This window comes from Nothoprocta perdicaria, unplaced genomic scaffold, assembly GCF_003342845.1.
Source record: "Nothoprocta perdicaria isolate Ctin4 unplaced genomic scaffold, notPer1 scaffold_63, whole genome shotgun sequence".
In the NCBI taxonomy this organism is placed as follows: domain Eukaryota; kingdom Metazoa; phylum Chordata; class Aves; order Tinamiformes; family Tinamidae; genus Nothoprocta; species Nothoprocta perdicaria.
Window position 1 is genome coordinate 3788751 of NW_020455899.1, and position 17794 is coordinate 3806544.

The following is a 17794-nucleotide window of genomic DNA, read 5'->3' on the forward strand; positions in this document are numbered from 1 at the left end:
CATTTTGCTGCTGGCCAAACTTTCTTCTCATTTAATTCGGGGTGAATTTCATCACTAAATTTCTGCTGGAGAATTATGGTGAATATCTTAGGAAAATCTCATCTGAATTATCTCCTCGTAATGCTGGAGCCTTTCTCCATGCCCAGGTAATGCGAGCAGCCTCTGTCTAATCAGCTAGAAAGTAACTAATCCCTTTTATTTCAAACACCCTCTCCAGAAGTGAATTTAGATGAACAATTTGCTATCTTAGAGCTGCAGAGCTCTGTTTTGCTCTCTACAAAAACTCGGGAAATAATCAAGTTGGCCTGAGCACAAGCTTTCCTTGGGGCCCTCCCTATAGCTGTGTAAGTGCCCTGCAGAACAGACCCAGGGCCATTCCTAGAACAACAGGTTCATAAGTGTTTTTCAGCCTGGCTAGACCTGCAAGGTCCTTTCACTCAACTTGAAAGGGACTTGAAGCTGAAATTCCTCATAAGGGGGCTCTTAGGTAAAAATAGGACATTCATACGCCTCCTACCTGATTTGTGTGCGTGTTTTTTCTTTAATCCACCTATCAGTCTTCATTGCTTTTAAATGCACTTTAGGTTGGGTCTCCTCTGTGTCAAAGAGCATGTTTTGTGTTAAGTAGGCTAAAAGAAAAATGACACCAAACTTCTTTGAAGCCTTTTTTTTTTTCCCCTCTTGGAGACAAATCACACTTTTGTCTAAAATGGCCCAAATGAAAACTGAGCACCCTCCTGCTCCCTAAATCTTTTCAAGTTTTATCACTTTTTTATAGATACGCAGGAGCGAAACCCATTTGAAATTTCTTACCTTAAATTCCCAGCCTGAAAAAAAAATACTATTCCTGAAAGAAGCAGAAACATCTGAAAGCAAAAATCTGAAGGATCTCATTTGAAATTGTTTGATGTGAATGGCTGATTAACAGAAAGAGGCAATATTGTGCTGATTCCAGTGCTGCCAGGTCATCCTGAGAACTTCATGGATTTTTATACCTAGAAGTAAGAATAGCTCCCAGTAGCTTCTTTTTCTGCAGACCCCCAAACACCCACTTCAGTATGTGGAAAAGTTAAGCATGTTCTTAGATTTCAAATCTGATGGAGTTCAAATGTACCCTTGAAAGGAAGGGCTGAGGAAAGTTCTTGATTTAAAGAAAGTAGGGGAATATGGCAAGTTATGCTCCTGGCTTTATGAAGCAGAAATGCAATGCTTTCCTGAGAATCCACAATGCAGAATTCCTGGGAATCCTACAAAGTTGAGGCACAAGGGATGAGAGGAAGGCAAAAGGCAAAAAGGATGAGGGAAAAAAAAAAAAACTAAGAGCAAGTAGGGAAGTGATATTTAAAATGATTTCCTGCTTAACCATGACGTCAGCCTGTGTGTCACAAGGTCTCTTTGCACAGAATTTTAAGTGAAAACAGTCTGAATACTCTGTGTTCTTTCTTTCAAGATAATAAGTAGTCTCAATGAAAAAAGAAAGGAAAGAAAATGTTGTCTCTGCCAGAAAGAAAAGTTTTATTTTCAGATTACGAGGCCCAATGGCATTGTTGTTTATGTTGCTTTATGAAAACAGTTCCACTGTCTTTCATAACGTTGCTCTGGATAGGCATGGATGTGGAGCATGCCATCCAACAGTGTGTTAGTGGGGAGGACCGGGAGGGATCCCGGTGCTTGGCAAGAACATCCCCACGGGGCTGGCATTTGGACTTTAAAGCAATGTAAAGCATATGTCATATCCCAGCCCTGTGAGCCAGTGACCTCAGACACTCCAGTTTATACACCTTCACCCTTCATTTGCTGAAAGGAAAGGGAAAAGATTGTCATGGTACATTAACATGAAGGTTGCGAGCGGCTCCGGGGAGATTTATTACCGTGGAGCTTCCTTCACCAACAGTCCTTGAAGTAGCACTTACGGAGGGCAGAAGGCAAGCTCTCCATTAGCACCACATGGAAAAGAAGTAGCAGAGATTTTTTTTTCCCTCCTCTTGTGCTCTGATGAAGATGAGGTTGGATTTGCCAGCCTCATGAAGGCAATGCCCACCCAGCTCTGCTCGTTTGCTCCTCAGTAGCCCAGGAGAATTTTCAGGGGCAGAAGGAGCTGTTGCTTCCCCCTTCCCCTTCTGTGAGGAATGACTTTAATTAAGTATTACTGGGAAGAGCCAGCAGCTCAGAAAAACGCAGTAAGGGGTAAATAGAGCAGCAAAGACTTTCAATGTGTTTGGGCAAAGGACCTAATTCAGTCCAGTGCAGGCTGGGTTTTGCATGCATGCCGCAGCCCAGCTACTGAAGCAAGAACCAGAGATTTCTGTCAGCTGCTTCGGCTTACCCAGGTAAGCCGTCGTGACCGAACTGTAGATGATGATTAACTCTGTGTCTCCCATGGCCATGCCGGCTCTGCCTTTGCTCTGTGTGGAAGAGATCATGGATCTCTCCCACCTCTGCTTGGCCATTCACTTGCCTGGGAACGCATTCATTGCAGGCACTGCTTCAGGGCTGCACGAGGTGAAGAGGGAGGGCAACCACAACAAAAATGAAGTTGTTGGAGGGGGAAGAGCTAAATCCTTCTTCTTTGAGAAGAGAAGGTTGAGAGGGGATCAACATGTACAAATACCTGAGGGGAGAATGTAGGGAGGAAGGGGCCAAACTCTTTTCAACGGTGGCCAGTGACAGGACAAGGGACAATGGGTATAAGTTGAAACATAGGAAGCTCCATCTCCATGTAAGGAAGAACTTCTGTCATCCAAACTCTGGTGCTAGAAAAGATAAATACATGATCTGCTTCAAAGTGGTGGTTGTTAGATGAAGAAGTGATTGCAGTCCAGTCAGCAGAGTTGAGTTTGGTCAAGTGCAAGTAGCACCATGTTTTAAAGACTGCCTACTTCTCTGTAAGTGTACACTCATTCCCATACTACATTGGGAAATTCAGAAGTAGTCCTAAAACCTGTAAAATAAATGAAAATATTAAGCAAAACATATTGCAACAAACCAACTTGTGTCAGGAGCTCTTATATACCTAACAATCAGGATATACCAACTTGAGAGAATTTAACTTTATGAAACCTGCTGAGGGACCCTACTAGATATAAGAGAACGCATGAGAAGGAATCTCTTCTGGTAATCCTAGAAGGATGGTTATTTTCTTTTCCTTGTTTTATGAACATTTTCAGATATGGCAAACAGATCCGGATTATTTTTTTTCCAGGTGCAATTGGACTACTTACTGTTAGTCCTCTAGAAACAAAAGTAAGATTATGTATTTCCTTTTCCCCTTATTTCTTGCATCCTGTTAAAAATTAGACACAGCGGAAGTCAATTTCTCATCTCTAGAAGCCTTGCAAGCCAGGAATCGATCTCAGTTTAGGGACTACCTCAAAATTTTCTCCATGATATTTGTGGCCTGTGGATAGAAGATGTGGCTTGCGGAAGTTGTTCATGAAGAGCTACTTTGGGCAGCTCCCGAGAATCACCCTGAGAGACTAAGACCTTAAAAGCCATTAAGGTTCAGCAAGTTTTCCTGTTCCCTTTCAGAATGTAGAAGCTATCAATGGGCCAGTGCTCTTGTTAGATCAGTTCAGTTCATTCAGTTTTGGGGAGATTTTTGGAGAGCCTTTACTTATTCCCAGTTATTCTCTTCCTGCTCTTGTGATATGATGCACAAAGACAGATATTCTGGGCATAATCCAAGGTTCTTTGATGTCTGTGAGACATTCTGATTGATTGTGGAATTCAAATCAGGCCAGAAGACCTTCATCTGAACAGTCTCTCAGACTTAGCATATAGAAATCTTTCAGGAAATCTTAATTATTTCAGCATGTCTTTGACCGTTGTGAGTAGTCAAATATCAACAAGGTCTAGAAAACTACCATTGCCTCTGAATTATTGGCCGCTTCTTTGAGATCAAGAATCTGGTATGTATCTTTAGACTCTATATAGTGCTAGGTTCAGTAAAAGCAGATCCTCAGGCTAGAGGCATCCTCATTATCTGCAGATTTGATGCTGAGGCGAGGAGGTATCTTTCCAAGCATGATGTCTGTTGATGCAAGAGCAGGCTACATCCACCACGAGACACCTTTTTCCTCACCCTTGACCAAGACTGAGCGCAACCTGTGCCCATCTATGTGAGGTGATTGCCTTGGGGTTGCTTGTCATCTGCATGGGCCCACAGTGCATGGGGTGAGATGCTAAAAAAGACTGGTTTGAGAGGGAACTGGTTGAAAGGAACACACTGCGTGTTGGAAGGAGAAAGGGTTGATGAAGCAAATTTCTGAATGATTCATTGACTGTTTCAGTGTAGGCTAACACTACCTGTTTTCAGTCCTTACAAGCTGCAATGGGCAGGATTTGACAGCACTACAGTGCTGGGGCTCTGGGTTTGCTAAGGGAATGCAGTGAGAGCTTGGAAGGCCAGCAGGTACAACAAGTAGGAAACACCCCACTGGAGTTCCTGAAGTGCTCACTTCATTCTTAGCTAAGGAGGATGGCTGTTCTCATTTTACGTTCTCATTTACACAGGTAAATAGTTTTGATGATGCTTTTTTAAAAATCTCCACAGCTTTTTCACGTAGAATCTGGCAGTTCCTATGCAAGCAAATAGGACTTGGCTTGCCTGCTTAGTGTTTTCCCATACCTAACCCAGCAGCTTCATAGTTCCTAGTGAGAAACACAGTTTTTCATTATGCAGAAACTGATAGCTGTTGTCATCATGAAGAAGACTGTGAGAGCTGGATTCTCTATTTTCCAATTTGATGTCATGTGGCCTGCCCAGTGATCTTAAGGAGCTAGGACTGATGATGCAGATATCAATGCTAAGGCAAGCAGGACAGTGGTTTTAGCACTGCTGCCTGGCTGGCAGCTCTGATTGATGCTACCCCTTGACTACACAGCTCTTGGACATGCTCTCCAAGGGGGTAGTTGATTCTCCCCGCTGAAGGGAAGAACAGTTTAGCAGCTGTGACTTAGATTTCAAACACAGCCCTGAATGCTGGCAGTAGTCAAAGGTGCCTTTTGAAAAGCTAAAACAAAGCTCCCCATGCTTCAGAAATGGCTTCAGGGATTTTCATTTCAAAGGATCAGCAACCACAATGCAGGCAAATGCAGAGCCCCACCATCCTAGCTGTGAATCCTGCTTTGCTTTCAGTAGGAGATGGCTGCTGTGCTGAGCAAGTGTCAAATGAATAAATTTATTTGCAGTGGATGGGGTAGGTGGTTTTTTTTTGCAACATCTGTGAGTGATCAACATCAGGATTCTGTCTGATTGCTGGATAACTAACAAATCCAAGTTGAAACATCTGTGCATCAGATATGCATCACCACTGATCCATCTGGAAAACGCATCAGGAGCCATTTGATTGACTTGCATTTGATTGGATTGGATAGTCAACCGGTAGAAAAAAACAAAATTTCATGTTGCAGTTAGAGTCATTCTCTCCTCACCTTCTTTTTCGCTCTACAATTTTGTTATTCTGTTCACATTTTTACAGTTCTTTTTTTTTACAGGTGTCTCTTACAAGTTATGATGCTGAGTATGGATAAGAGAGTGAAAGCCCCATATTTAGAAAGGGCAGAAACATAACTCTCTCTGACAAAAATAATTGTATTTATAATTAGCATCACTAAGAGTGCAAATTAAATAGGCAATGAAATATTTTGGAAGCAGGTTTGGCCTTTTTATAAAAATATTTGACCTTTGGGGTCTTGTTTCTGAAATAGGTATTTGAAGAGATTCAAGTGTCTCCTCTTGTCTCTCCATTGGCTTTTAAATGTTATTGATTGAAGGAGAGTTGTGACACTAGAATTAACTGAAGCCAAATTCAATATTTCCTGTCTTATTGATCCCTAATCACATCTACATTGACCTTCTGCTTTCAGGTTCCTACAGTCCAGTTTCATCAGACATGTGCACATGCCTTGCAGCTTCCTTGGGAAATATTCTTGCTCTTCTGGCTTGCAAAGCACAGAGGTCCATGATGATGACTAAAAGGAACTTCATGATTATTTTTGAACATAATTTACAAGACTCCTTGGTTTGTATTCCTATTATTGCACCTGCTGTATCCCCTGTGCTGAAAAGCCAGCCTGGATATAAGGCTTGTCCCTGTCCTTCTGGAGGGATTTTGGCATTAATATCTTAGTAGTATATCTCCTGAAAGTGCATGAAAAGGCAACATATAAAGCTGTGTCTGTCACGTTGTTGGATGTAGCTCACACACCGCCCCAGGCATGACAGGGACATGTTGCTGCGAGCTTCCACAGAGCTGTGACCATCCCAATGTGACATGAGGAGCAGGCGGTACATGAGAAGGTGACAGTTTCACACAGACATCTCATTGACTCTAACTGCTGTTGACGTGCCTTGTCTGGAGAGCTGACTGCCCAACACTGCAGCTGCTGCTGTGCCATGCTCCAGGTCCTCAAGTGAGCGGAGAGCAATGGGAAGTGAGGGCAAGGCCGCCAGCAGCATGGTGGGAACAGAGAGGCTTGCATTAAAGGCAGCCAACAAGAAAGCGCAAATGGGGTCAACAATATGTGTGCCATTAGCAGATCTGTCAAGAGCAGCCACAGAAGACGTGGCCACTTGACCAGCAATGAGGTGCTTGTCCCACCATGCTCCCTGATCCCAGCAAAAGAGCAGCTAGGCCCATGGAGCAGGAGCAGCATTGACCATGGGAACTTCTTTGGACTTGTGGAAGTGCACAATTCTCCCCATATCTGGCACCAGGGAGTGGAGTGTGCAACTGTGGTGGCATATTGCAGTGAAAAGCCCTCACCACGGTGTTGGGTCAGTAGCAGTGACTGCTCTTGCACATCCAGAGATAGGGAAGAACATCTGCAATTGCTCACATTTAACATCCATGGGGCAAAATGAAGCCTTAGAAAGTTGCAGTCATTCACTTGAGGTCAGCTAGGTCTAAGGTAGCTTCAGAAATCAATCTGCCATGCAATACCACTTAGCCCATGAGGTGGTTTTGCAGTGCTGTCCTTGTGAACAAAGAGGTATGAACGCATTACAGCTTTTCTGCCAGGAAATCTCTGAGATCCCATCCTTTTGCTCCTTGCCTTTATGCCTAGGAACAGTTTGACTGGTGCCTTACAAAGGGAAGATTGCTGAAAGCATAGCCAGCTCTGAGCTCGTAAATCACGTGTAAGTAGAAGAGGCACACAACAGACGGCTGCAATACATTAAACTTGAAACACCGGTGGAGATTTGGTGAGCTTTGTCTCAGAGCTGAGCAGTGCAGTGGTACAGGGAGAGTGCAAAGGCAGCAGGAACATTTCCTTTTCATAGTGCAGGGAAGACGTGCTCCAGATGCTCCCACAGTCACTCCATAACGAACAGCAGTGCAATAAACTGGATGGACTTAAAATGATGCCTTTAACTGATCAGAAGACTGACTAATGATAAAATATGCAGTAGCTGAGTGGGTAAGAAGACTACAATCAAAGTTTCAGACATGGCTTTCTCTCTGCTTCACTTTTGGGGACATTTTGAAGGCCAGAATCAACAAACAGTCCATGATGATGAATGATGTATTCTCTAGATGTGCTGATAGAAATCAGGACAGTTTCCCAGTGTCTGCCTGGGCTAAACTCTACTCACTGCTTTGGAAATCAAGAGGAGCAACATTCTGGCCAAGGCAGTTTGAAGGCTGCTGCTCATACAAGCCAGCTTTGTCTCTGCAAGAGTTTTTGGCAGTTTCTTTTGCAAGAATAACCCATTCCTAAGGAGAAATGGAGGTGCTGAGAAGAGGTGTGCAAAGCATCTGAAGACATGATGTTTCTTTAGCTGAATCGAAGGTGAATTTGGCCCCTGAGCACACATTACATGAGACACAAGTGCCATGGTATAGGAGGTAGATGACTGAGTTAGATGATGGCTGGTTCCTCCTATAGGCAAGCTGACCACAGAGGCATGGATTCTCACTCCATGACAGGGTTTCTACAGTCCTGTCCTCTCCTGTTTGTGGAAGTGTCATTGTGGGCTTACCACTACCCCTTCCTACCTAGATTTGGCTTGAAGCATTGCTAAGATGAGAGCAGAAACTTCTGTCACAGAGATGGGAAGGATATTTCGGACAGGAACTTGGGGAAAAAAAGGCCAAGACTAACTTGGCTGAGAGTATATGTTCTCTGGAACAGTCAAAGTCTACCTGCCCAAAAAAGAGCTTCACTTTCTGAGAAAGTGAAGGCACAAACTGCAAGTAACCCTGCTCAGCATCTCATCTGAATGGAGATGAAACCCACAATCCTTTCTCTGTATCAGTCATCACCAGGAGCGGGAAGCAACATGCGGAGAAGAGCAGCCTTCTGCCTGCAAAGTCTTGCAAAGCAGCAATTTCCGTCAATTCCTTTGGGGAAAGCATCAGCAAAGGCGGAAAGATGTGGGAAAGCACCTGTCTCCCACTACTCCAGTGCACAATGTGCCGTGAAGATAGTGTGATTGCTTTTAGATTTCTATTCACACTGGTCCATTTTCTGCAGGGCAGAGGAGCAATATGGTTTTAGAAGCAGCAATTAATTCACCCAATAAAGGCAGACAGGACATTGAACACAGCAGTGGAAATTTTCTTTATAAAGAAACAGAAGTGTGTTTAAATCAAAATAAATTGATGTAAATCTTTCTTTTCAAAAAGATTTACTCTTTTTTGATCTAAGCTAAACCAAAATAACTTCCACAGACTGAGCTGTCCTCATTTCTTTGTGCAATCACTTTTAGAGAACATACTTATGTAAGCTTGAAGAAAGTCTGTTTGGGAGAAAGACGTCAGTGTTGAATGTATCAGGCAGTAATTTAGTAGTGTTGATTTTAAGTGGAGGCAAGATTTGCAGGTTGCAAGATTTATCTTCTGTCAGGCCAGATGATGCAGCTGGAGCAGAAGACAGGCAAAGGTACACAGACTTCTGAGATAGTTTGCTGAGTAAGCATGAGCATAATATGAGGTTATTGTAAAGACCTCCTTCATATTCCTTAGTATTGGCCCTAGCAGGAACAGTCTCTGTCTTTGTAATATTTTGGAGATGTTATTGTAGAAACTGCCAGTTACAGTGGTAAACAGAGAGTAAACAGAGTAAGCTCCCAGATTCAACCCCAAATCTCCAAGGAAACCTTGGAGATTCCCATTCTTCCTGCCAAGTTCCCCTTTGGGAATGGTCAATGGTCAGAGGGCAGCTTGTCCCTTTTGGGGTTAGGAGGGCAGATGAGCAGGTTAAATTTCCAAAAATAACCTTTTTTTTTTTTTGCTATTCTGCAATGTACCACTTCATCACTAAGTAACAAGTGGCTAATGTGTGCTTGCTCTTTGCCTTGCTGTTGGGAACTTCCTACAGCAGAGTCCGGAGAGCGGCGTCAAATGAGAAACCAGCCTCCAGGTAGGTATTTGGGAGAGATGAGGATGCGTTAAACTTGACACTGAGGCCAGGAAGTGACAGTGCATAATTGTACCCGAGGGGGACGGGTTACAGGAGGCAGAGGGTGGATTACACCACTTCCTCCCCTGGGTCCTGGCCAGGGCTTAACACCCCGACTGCTCCGGAAAGACTTTTGTGGTGCACACACCTGCTTTGATGGCCCCAATGATGCTGTTATCGCACGAAAAAAGGACTCAAAAAAACTCAAAAAGACTACACATAATGAACCAACATGCATCCAGGATTCCTAAGGGAAAACAAGCAACCAGCCCTCTAGCCTTTATGGACAGTCTTTTCACAATTTATGGTTCCCTCACCCGCCAGCACCCTTGGGGAGGAAGTGAAGTCTCCTCCCCACGTGTAGGGTTACCGTGTCTCTGCCCACAGGACGTTTTTAGACCTGGTGGGACATTGCCCTGTGCCAGCACAGGAAGAGCATGTCTTGGTGAAACTGGATCTTGCCCGGGTCTCTCACGTTGACGTGTTGACTGCTCGTGATGGGAGAGCTGAGGGAGCTTCCTTGTGGAAGGAGACCCCCAACAAGAGACGCCCTTGACCACTCAGGCTGGGACAGGACCCACTTGGGTGGCTCAAAAGCCAGTTGGCAACACTGGTGGTGATTCTGCTACAGTGCATTTACCTGTGTTATTGTTTATGTGATTCCCTTTTGTTGGTATCTGGCTTTTAAGAGGTCTCACTTTATAGAATACCAAATGAAAATTATATTCCTTTTTAATGAGCTATGGACAGCCAAAAAGTTGGAGAAACCTCATGCAGCCTCTTTTTGGCCTCGCTTCCCCATCTATTTGATCTTATGACTTGAGAGCAATGAGGTTCTATCCTCCAAGCCTTGGTATCCAGCAGAAAACATCGAGTTCTCAGAAATGCCATTTTCTCTGATGTCACCATTCCCTAAAATCACACCATCTTCAAAACAGAGTCTCTGTATTGTTGATAACAACATATTTTCTGTCCACTTATGCACTTCATTTGCATGAATGCCATTCCATTTCACTGTTACACCTGTCCATAGGCACATATTAGACATTGATAATTCCTGCTTTATTGACAACAGAAAAGCTGCAGTCAAGAAAAGGGCAGAAGAAAGAAGCATTCTCTAGTGGGATTTAAAATGCTAGCTGTAGTTTATGGATGCTTCCCCTAATGTCTTTACAAATGAGTGGCATTTACAAATTTGGCATTTACAAAGAGTTGTAGCACCAGGAAATTAGAGTCAATCATGCTGGCAGTTATTGAGCAAAATGATTTAAAAGACTTAGGGGTAAATAGTCCACAATCTGTAGGAGAGGTTGGGTTACCGAGGTCTATCAGCCTAAAGTGGCCTGATTCTCATGCACATCAATAGCAGAGATTCACCTGAGAAAGTAGGATCATGCATAGAAATCATGATAAACATAAAGATATCAGAACATCTTTATTCAGAATATCTTCACGGATCAGAAAAGGAACAACAACAACATGTCTGCAAATCTGTATTTTTGCAGATGACTCTTGTCCTCTTGCATTTTTGCAATATCTAGCTAGGGAATAGTTGTTGCTATCCTGGCTGAAGATAGTGCGAGTGAGGTCCTTGGGGCCTACTTCTGGTTTCTACGTCAAAATTAGGCTTTTCCACGCAGGTGTTACCCATTCCCTAGCATTCCCAGCAGAAATGGCCAACTTAGGTAGGGATATCACTGTCAGGCATTGGTCATTTTTTCAGCTCCTTGGGATACCTGTTCTAGAAAGCGAGGTGCCATAGCCATGCAAAGGCCTGCCCCTACTCCCCCTCTCTGCTCTCTGACCTCCCCAAAAAAGGAGTTGTCGGGAAAATTGACTCAACATTGAGAAGTGCAAGAACTGGACATTAGGACAGAGTTCTGACAGTTCTTGGAACAAGGAGAGAGCACATTTATGGACTGCTTTTAAAATATATATATAATCATAAATGTACATACACACACACACACACACACATATATATATATAATCCTGATGAAAAACTGAAGTAATTTTTTTAATCTTTAGAGAAGAGAAAGAAAAAAAAAAACCCACTGGGCTAAAAGCAAAGCAATGGAAGAAAATTACCAACGAAAATAGAGATAGAACAGAAATTTAATTTCAGGTCCGCTGCACTGATGTGCTGTCATAAAGGAAGCATCTTAATAGTCAAGTATAGCATAATCACTGAAAGACTCATATCCAACTACTTTGACTCTTGAGAGAATTCAAGGCTAATCTTAACTTGTGTGAAACATTTTCAGCATGTTGTTTCTCTAATTTTCCTGGGACCTTTTGCAGTGTGTGAAGTAGAGTGTCTGTGTAAGTAAAGACCTGAGCTTGGTGTAAGATGTAGCAAGTAAGATGCAGGATCTGAGCTTGAAATTTGTTGGGGCAGGAATGGTCATTTGCTTGTGTGTCTGCACAGCAAACAGCCCAGCGGGATCCCCAGCAGCTTGCTGCAATGCCAAAAAAACCACCACAAAAACACCATATTGAGGCTGATGATCCATTTCCAAACAGATTGCCCAAGCCCAGACCTGAAACTGGCAGCAGTTCACCTGTTCTCAATTGAAACCAAATGGTGCCTTCATTTTGCATGAAACTTAATGGTGACTTCAGCGTGAGTTGCAGGAGGTACCCAGGCACTAAGAAAATGCAGTTAACATGAACAAAGCCATTAAATTTTTATTCCCAAAATTAGGTTCTAGATTATTCTATTCTAGTGGGAAATCTGTGGTGTGAAAAATGTCTAAATTCAATCAAATGAAGAAAGTCACAGCCTCACTGAAGCCAGTATCAAAATTACGTGTTTTCACTCCTGTGAAAGTTTAACTCCCCTATACATTTGGAGTGTCTGTTTCTGACTTAGTAAATGCATGTCAATGTGTACTACACTTACATCTTCTTACAGCTAATCCACATTATATATTGCTGAGACTACATTTTGTAACAAGTGAGAAGGTTCCCTATACGGTGTCTTGAACTCTAACAGTTTTGCTTACATTCTATTTAAGCAAATAAATCTTTAATCTTAAAATTTTAACCTAAGTCGTAAAACCAGGAAAAAAACAAGTCTCTTAGAAAAATTCCTCCCCTATTGGTGGAAACTTTCCATTCCAACTGCTGAGAAGAGAGCACTTTATATCCCCAGGGATGTCCTGAAATACGTCAATGTAGGGGATAAACTGAATTCAACACAATTCTACACTTTTTAGATTTTCCTCCATTATTCCATTGGGAAACCATCCTGAAATGTCCTGGAAGACGTCAGAAATGCTCCTATGTAAACTGGAGATTTCACATGCAGTGGATGAACAAATTCCCCAACTCCTTTTTCTCGTATGGGCTCCCTGTGCACAGGATCCACTTGGTGCCCCTGTATCTCCCTTGGTGAAGGGCTGGAAGAGGAAGTGGTTTTGGGATGTCCCTCCTTCCAGTGGCCCAAAGGGACAGTTTTCCACCTCCAAGGATGAGGACGGGTTCAGAACAGCACTGGAAAGCTGTGGTCTGTACTTCTTTCCCAGCTGCTGTGACACAGACTTCCCTTTAAGCACAAGGTACACAATACTCTGTTTCATACAGCAATGCATTCATATTTAATAAAATAATGCATTAATCATGCTTATTTTGATAAACCCTTATATTTTTGATAAACCCTCTTAAAATAATGAATTCATAACAGAATAAGCTGCTCGTTTTTCACTGTTAATCATTCCCAGGTTCTAAAAAGTCCTGCTTTTCAAATTGGGCTCTTTTAAAGAACATTTTAAGAGCAAGGGCAGGGGATTACAAACTGACCCTGTCCTTTCCAGCCTGACTTCAGACGATCCTCTGCTTTGGAGAGCCAGGGCACCAGCACAATGCAGAGCTCCCTGTTCTGGTCATGTACTTTCTCTTCACCTCCTTTCAATGTGTTAAGAGATTTATTTTTGTTTAGCTTTCTCTCTCCATTCACATTGAGATTACTATTATTAAGACATGTTTAGAGAACAGAGTTCCCCTCTTTCCCCTTTATTTTTGCCTTCTGGCTGACTATGCTTGGTAATTACATGTAACCACTTCACTTTGTAATATATTCCCCATATTTCCCTTCCAGATGACCTAGCGCTTTCATACAGTAACATACTACAAAGTTCACTAACCCTTTTTATCTGGAGGCATAATTGGGGCTCTGTGTTTCTGCATCTCTGAAGTCCACATCAATCCTTCTAAGCAAACTTCCTTTCAAATGCAGATTTGCTCAACCCAAATGAAGAAAGCGCTCTCTGCCTCCTTTATTACCAGCTTTATGATATCTGTTCCATAATTTCAAACGGGAGCAAATCCTCATGGTTAACTTTCATGACACTTAAAATGTGTGTTGGGTCTGAAAAGAGGGTTTTTTTGATAGAGGGTGAATGACCAGCCTGCTTGTTTTGAAGAAGGGCTGTCAAAGGTGTGTGCAGAGCTGCTCTGAGGCAGTTCTCACCCAGGCCTTGCAGTGCTTGATGTACAAGGTGCCTTTCCCTCACGCCGCCCATCAGTGCGAGGTGGCTCAGAGGCTGCCGGACGAGCCCGTTGTGGTCCAGCCTTAGGTCTGCTACCAGAACAACCCCCTGCAGAAGGTCTGGGCTGCAAATTTGGGGCTGGGGACGCCTGCTTCGGGACCTGCCCTGCACCTCCTCCCAGCCTCTCCGCACACCTCGCCTGTTCTTCTCCATGCAACTGCTCCGAGTGCAGGAGCACACAAGCTTTAGCACATGCTCAAGTTGTTTTCACCAAGGAGGGGAGCAAACAAGACCCAAGCCCTCAACGGGGCTTTACTCCCTAAAAAAAATACAGTTTTTTTCTCATAGGTTTCTGTTAACAGCTCTCGGATGTGGCTTTCTATGTGAAAGTATAAATTACTTCGAAAGTCTTCATGGAGCATTCCTTTTGTCCTTCCTCTTTCCCTATTTTCCATTAGTAATTCGCCACAAAGAATGCCTTTCCCACCAGTGCAAAAACAGAGCCAAGCAGCATCTCCATCCGCATTGTCTGCATGCTCGAGAGCCACGTCTTTCAGAAAGTGAATTTTATTTTATTTATTTATTTATTTATTTATTTTATTTGGGGACTTGGTATCTAAAAGGAACCGAGAATAGTCAAACAGGAGACACCGAACCAATCCGTCAGCCCATCTCCACACCACAAAGGATGTATTATAACAGTTTGATCTAGGTCGTGTGTACGAATGCTAACCCAAGCCCAGAAATACATACAGTCAAATAGAGGGCTGGTTTATCCTGTCCCAAGGCACAAAAATGTGGCTGTGCTTAGCACGTGGCTGCTAAGAGCGATGCTGGTTGGAAAGGCTGCAGCTTGCACGGGCAAAGTCACTCCTTGAACATCCTATGGCACAGGAGGGATTTTCTGGGAAGATGTTAAAGAAATACACCACATCCTTAGTTCCTGCTCCCGTGACTATAGGAGTATCTGTGGGGCTGGCAAACGGCAGCTCATCTTTCCTCCCGTTGTGATAATAGAAAAGCATTATAAATAAAATAAAGATTGTAACTACTATATTCTTTGTTAGATAATGGTTTTCCTTCATGCGCTAGCATGGCCTAATATGAGAAGATGCGTCTCATGCATTTCTGATCTCAATCTTCTCATCAAATCCATGTTATTTAGAAATACAGCATCACATCTAAGAGAAAAAAAGCAGGAAAGTGAAGGTTTGGTCTCAGTCACCATTTTCTGAAGCCAGTTAGTTTGTACTAGAGAACTAAGCTTTCCTAGAAAAAGTAAAGAAGGGCATCTTTGCTCTCTCTGAATAGCTAGGAAGTTTGATCTTCATTCTGAACATGAATTTAAGCCAAGATCTAGAGGTTTGGCTCTCTGAGTCTAAATAAATAAATAAATAAACAGTGTTAAGTTAGAATAGTGCAAATGCAAAGAAACAGCGGCTGCCTAAGTCTGCAAAGATCCTGAAACAGCTGCTCTCCAGTTTGCCTGTTTCTGTGCACGTGGTATTTTCTCACATGCCATTTCAGAGTGGATGTCCCACATTATAAAATCCTTAAAGCAGTTTTCTACTCTCATTTTTGTCCATTTGCAAATGATTGATGTATCTAGTTCAGGGTGACACAATGTCAGGTTTACTGGCTATTAAAAATAAAATAAAAAATATTTAAAAAAAAAAAGAGAAAAAGAAATAAAAATTGGAAGCATCTCCATGCATCCTGAAAGGATATGGAGCCTAATAATGACTATTATTGTTGAAATGGTAAAAACTTTTACTATTGAACCAAGAACAAAGATGAAGAAATACATTGTGGAAAAAAGATCTGAATTAAGAGAGATAACCTACATCATCATTTCAGCCAGCACACTCTGATTTGTGGAGTGGTGTAACTTGTTCCCCTGCATTTGACCTCTCCTGTTTTTCTATTTATTCCTACAAAAGATTTCTAGCTTTTTTTTTTTTCCGATTTGGAGGATCTTTAATTAAAACAAATAGGATGCCTCAGGAAGGAGTTTTCCATGCAACAGCTTCACACACCGTAATGGGCACCTCAGAGAGTTAGTGTCCAAACCTGGAAGGCTTCCTTACTTCATTAACTTAAGCCCTGAAAGTGCCAACAGTTCTGCTTTTTTTGCACTACAAGTCCCATATTAAAACTATTGGGGAGTTTCTATTACAAAATATATTGAAAGCACACATGTCCACTATTTTCATTCACACTGCACACGAAACTGACACGTCCCCCATTTTGTTCAATGCCTTTAAGACTGGGGTTAATAACAATACGCACTTTCAGGCTTTAAATACTTGGAGCTTTTTTTTTTTTTTAATGACTATTTTAGAGCTAAGGGGGCAATCTTTGTCTTTACCAATCGCGCTGCTCTTGCAGACCTCGCCAGGCACACAATGCATCCACCCAAACCTCGAGGAAACAAGGAGATGAATATGGGTTCTCCTTGGGAGTTCTCCTCTCCAAGAGGCCTTTGGGAGGAATTATACCCTCCAAGGCCGGGTGTGAGACACGTGCAGAGCCCATCTGCGGATGCTTTGCCTGCTGCAGACCAGAGACCGGGGGGATGGCCACGATACAGCAGCTGCGGGCAGCTCTGCATTGGGAGCGGGCAGGATGGGCAGCTGGGGATGGGAGCACATGGGGTGGGAAAGGTGGGATGGGGCAGGGGGTGGCAGGGAGCAGGAGGGATGAGGCAGGAGGGATGAAGCAGGCAGGATGAGGTGGAGGCTGGAAAGGCTGGTCGGGGATGATGGAATGGGGTAGGTGCAGGCAGGACAGAGCAAGGACAGGTGGGATGGGGCAGGAGCGATGGGATAGGTGGGATGCAGCAGGAAGGATGGGACAGGGCAGGAGGGACAGGGCAGGGGCAGAGGGACAGGGCAGGGGTGGGTGGAGTGGGATAGGGCAAGGATGAGGCAGGAGCAGAGGGACAGGACAGGAGCACAGGGATGGAAAAGGGGCACAGAGACGGGTTAGTGGCAGGCAGGATGGGGTAAGCACAGGTGGGATGGGGTAGGAACAGGCAGGATGGTGCAGGTGTACAGGGATGGGGCAGGGGCAGGGGCACAGGGATGGGGCAGGAGGGATTGGGCCGGGGCCTGAGGGATGGGGCAGGAGCACAGGCAAGGGGCTGGGACACAGGAATGGAACAGGGGCACGGGGATGGGGCAGGAGGGATGGGGCAGGAGCACAGGGATGGGGCAGGGGCAGAAGGGACAAGGCAGGGGCAGGCGGGACGGGGCAGAGGCACAGGGACGGGGCAGGGGCACAGGGACGGGGCAGGGGCACAGGGACGGAACAGGGGCAGGGGCACAGGGACGGCGCAGGGGCACAGGGACGGAACAGGGGCAGGGGCACAGGGATGGAACAGGGGCACAGGGATGGGACAGGGGCACAGGGACGGGGCAGGGGCAGGGGCACAGGGATGGAACAGGAGCACAGGGACGGGGCAGGGGCACAGGGATGGAACAGGGGCAGGGGCACAGGGACGGAACAGGGACAGGGGCACAGGGACGGGGCAGGGGCACAGGGACGGAACAGGGGCAGGGGCACAGGGATGGGACAGGGGCAGGTGCACAGGGACGGGGCAGGGGCACAGGGACGGGACAGGAGCACAGGGACGGGGCAGGGGCACAGGGACGGGGCAGGGGCAGGGGCACAGGGACGGGGCAGGGGCACAGGGACGCGCCGGGGCACAGGGACGGGGCAGGGGCAGGGGCACAGGGATGGGACAGGAGCACAGGGACGCGCCAGGGGCACAGGGACGGGGCAGGGGCAGGGGCACAGGGACGGGGCAGCGGGACGGGTCCGGACAGAGCAGCACGGCGCCCCGCTCCGCTCCGCTCGCCCCGCGCCCGACGCCGCGCTGCCCGCCCGCCCCCCGCCGG